A 3950-nucleotide genomic window follows, 5' to 3' on the forward strand; every position below is an offset into this window, starting at 1 on the left:
CATACGCTAGTGATAGCACCTTTAGATTCAAACATATTGTTTACATACTTACGCTATTTATAGCAACTGTGATTTTCAACTTATATTATGTCGCAAGTTATGTCATTTATACTTTACAATTTTTGTAATCTTAAACTTGTTGTCGAATTGTTTGTAAACTAAACTTTGCAAGTCTTGTACGTTTCAAATGAATGCGACATAATTTTGGTCAAACGAGTCTCATCTAGGGACTACGACCACGTTTCGGGACCTCAGTTAGCGACGCCGTCAATGACGATTTTGGTCGGGTCGCCACAAAGAAGTTCATGGTCAACACTATGCATCATCAATTACTCAGTCAAAATGAAGCCAAATATTAGTTACAAATTATTATTATTGCTCAAATGATTCTGACGAACATGAAAACCTAAGTCATCGAATTTATGGGCACTTATGCCATAAGAAAAGTTTGCATCACAAAATAAAGAGGGAAAAATACCTAATTTCATTTCACCTTCAATGATAGCACAAATAGATTGACAGAAGAAGAGTAACCTGAGAAATAAAGTTTTAAAGGATATAAAAGTGTTAGAGCTGATCAAAAAATAACACACACATATGGCACCTTCTAAACCCTAACCAATACAGACAGCTACCTGCTTATAAGAAAGGTGAAACGTGGCATTCAAATTGAAGCAAAGATAAAAAGAAAGAGGTGGTAAGCGATTGTAATGACACGCAGCTAACGAAGAGATGATGGACAGTAAAAATAAAAGAAAAGAATTTGGTTGGGCTTGTTGTAACTCAATGGGCTAGGCCTGTCGACGTGCAAAAAAATAATGATTAACAATAGCGAATGACAAGATGACACGTGTCAAGTATCTGGGTTGCTACAGTAAAAACAACCCCTTCCTTATAAGAGTTAAGGTAGTCATTTCAGTCGAAAGAACGACGTCTAGATGACCATTTATATATATATATATATATATATATATATATAACTGTCAAACAAACACACCGAGTGAACCAGAATCATACCTGCGGTTTGACCTCGAAAATACACTGACCTCGACCATGTTGTTTTTATCTCTACACAAAGCGTTAAGCATTTGAATCGTCTTCGAACTCGGGCTTTTATCAATGCAAGATTGAGGCATTAACGTACCATCATAATCCAAAAGAATAGCTCGTGTAGTAGTTCGTTTATAAGCCAATTCAACGGATTTTCAGGGCCATATTTATGTTTTGCAACGGTAGTCAGATCGTGGTACTTTCCAGGCTCATCTAAAGACACTCCAATCACTTTACGCCTGCCATAAATTAACGAAATTAACTTAAAGGGATACATTATAACATTAAATATATTTCCCTTAGATGTTAAGTTTTTAAACATTAATTTACTGAAACTGCAACTTTCTATTTTATATGCAACTAGAATTTAGTCCATCGCGCGTTGCTATGATACCCCGTGTACTTTATTCATGTCGTGTGTGCTAATCATGTCTAAGCCAATGTGTACATATATCATATGGTACAAAAGATTACGCTTTGGTGTACTAACAGCAAAAGATATGATTGCATTGTATATATCAGTTTATAGAGGCCATTTAATTAATACGTGATACATAGATATATATAGTAAATGCCTCTACAGGAAGGTTAGAAATTAAGTTGCAGTGATCAATGATATATGCAGGAAGGGTACATGACACTCAAATTAGCACCACTGTTGTAAAGATACATACCTATGTGCTATTAGTCCCTGCATGAAATTTATAAAATAAACTTGTAGTGGTCAATGATATATGCAGTAATCTGCCTACATGTGTAATAATCAATCTTGTTACCTCTATAGAATACTTTGTATGAAGAATAATAAGCTGCTCCTGAGGTACAGTTTATCATGGAAGGCCTCATCAATTCCTTCAAGCATTATTTTCCGTTAACTATATGTTTGAGACCATCAAGACACTGCATTAAGAAAAATACATGTTATCAGCACCCATTGACCTAATATGTAAATTAACACAAATTTGAAAATAAATTTAAATTATATGTATACATTATACATTTCATTTATAGAATACGAATATACATCATAAGTCTACTCATCTTAACTATCAATACCAATACTAATACTAATACTAATTATAAATGTTTTTGATCAGAGGTCTTATTTCTTAAAGGAGCATATTTCAGCAATCCAATAATGTAAAATTAACTGTATTTAATATAGCTAAAATATTTTAGAGTAGTTGATTTCATTAAATGGTTAACAAATACCAACCTACCACATGTGGAGCTTTCTATCATCAATCCAAGTCACGTGATGAATGCAGTATAATCAGTGGTCAAAGACTTTGCAATGAACAAAAGTAGATGGTGAAGGTATACCATTTACTTTACCCAAAAAAGAGTGTTCGAGTTATATTTTACATAATACGCTAGTTTAAGTTTAAAAGTTTCCAAATTTTGCGATTAGTAGACTTGAACTTTTGAAAAAACCATTGACGCCATTGTAATTGGAGGCCTAACCACAGAAGCCATTTTACGATGTAAGCTGCTAGTCATACATGCTAGAGTTGATAATCAAACCTAAAGCGAAATTGAAAACGATGGTAAGTAATGAAATAAAGACACAACTCTTACCAATGTCGAATAAAATTAATGTTTCAAATAGTATCCTAACTTAATTCCTCCAACAATACTTGTCACTAAAATCCATCTTGGGTCACATAACCCGAACCTCCTTCCAACTAAATATAAAAATTGACACTGTCTTTAGTTTGGCTCTAAATGAGCATTAAAAAAAAAAAATCAGAAAAGTTAATGACATGTTACAGATTATTTGTTGGAAAAATTACGAAGTGTAAAGGTGATGTGAGATAATAAACAAAACGTCAAATTGTAAATTTCTACTAATTATTTACTTTTGTAATTATAAAGAGCTGCCGTTGTGGTGTTGCCATTGTAATTGGAGGCCAAACAGAATCCAAACTTCATTTATATTTCAATCTTTTATTAATTGATTCAAATATTGACAAAACTTACATGGTGGTGGTGATTTTGTACCGGTGACCGCTTCACATCCATCACAGCACCCACAATCGCTTTCCTTTCCGATTGATTTTTTCGATGATTACAGCACCTTTTCAGAACGCAATTGAAGGAATCGTACCGTTTCACAACTAAACCCACCTGGTACACTATGAACACAGTTGTTGACATGAATTTTCCGCAACCTACAACCAACCCACCTGCAACTTTCTGCGACAACTGATTGAATCTTTCATCTTTGGAATCCTTCAATTGAAAAAGGTATTCCTACCTTCCAATCTGGAACGAAAAAAATACAATAGGAAGAAGATTGACGACGGCTATAAGCCTAAGTGTGCGGCCAGATCTAGATCTAAATTCTGTTCACCATTTAATCGGTCAGATCTACTTTGTCAACACAGGGGCGTTATTGTTTGAATCTCACGACAATTGATTGTGATATGGTGGTTGATGCCGGTAAACAAGCGGCGGTAACCGGACGACGATTGGGTGATGGTTGATGGCGGCTAAGTGAGGTGGTGTTGGATTTTTGTCTAGGGTTTGAAATGAGAGCAGGTGAAAGGAGAATCGAATGGAAAGTGTATAACATCAGATACCGAGTATTGGTCTGTTACAAAATTTTTAATTAATATATTGACTTACATTAATATTTATTAATATTTAATAACAAATAACAAATATAAATATAAATATAAATATAAATTAATATTAAATTAATATTAAATAAATATAAATATAAATATAAATCAATTTAATTTATATATTAGTATAATTAATATCGTATAAAACACATACTCCGTATAATTTATATCAATTTAATTTATATATAATTTTTTTTTTGAAAAGCAAATTAGATCTTAGATATATAATATATTAGTGAAATGACCTGTGGAAACACGGGTTTGTTTAAACGA

At 32.9% G+C, this 3950-nt stretch overlaps 1 long non-coding RNA gene across 1 annotated transcript; it reads right to left on the minus strand.

Moving 5' to 3' along the window:
• Positions 1-309: 309 nt before the first annotated feature.
• On the minus strand, positions 310-3617 carry LOC139843625 (uncharacterized). Its single transcript, XR_011757648.1, has 3 exons — positions 3031-3617; positions 1827-1950; positions 310-1289 (listed from the first exon to the last, which is right to left on the minus strand). It is a non-coding gene; the product is annotated as an uncharacterized lncRNA (long non-coding RNA).
• Between the last annotated feature and the right edge of the window lie 333 nt (positions 3618-3950).

The sequence above is a fragment of the Rutidosis leptorrhynchoides genome, chromosome 4 (assembly GCF_046630445.1).
Source record: "Rutidosis leptorrhynchoides isolate AG116_Rl617_1_P2 chromosome 4, CSIRO_AGI_Rlap_v1, whole genome shotgun sequence".
In the NCBI taxonomy this organism is placed as follows: domain Eukaryota; kingdom Viridiplantae; phylum Streptophyta; class Magnoliopsida; order Asterales; family Asteraceae; genus Rutidosis; species Rutidosis leptorrhynchoides.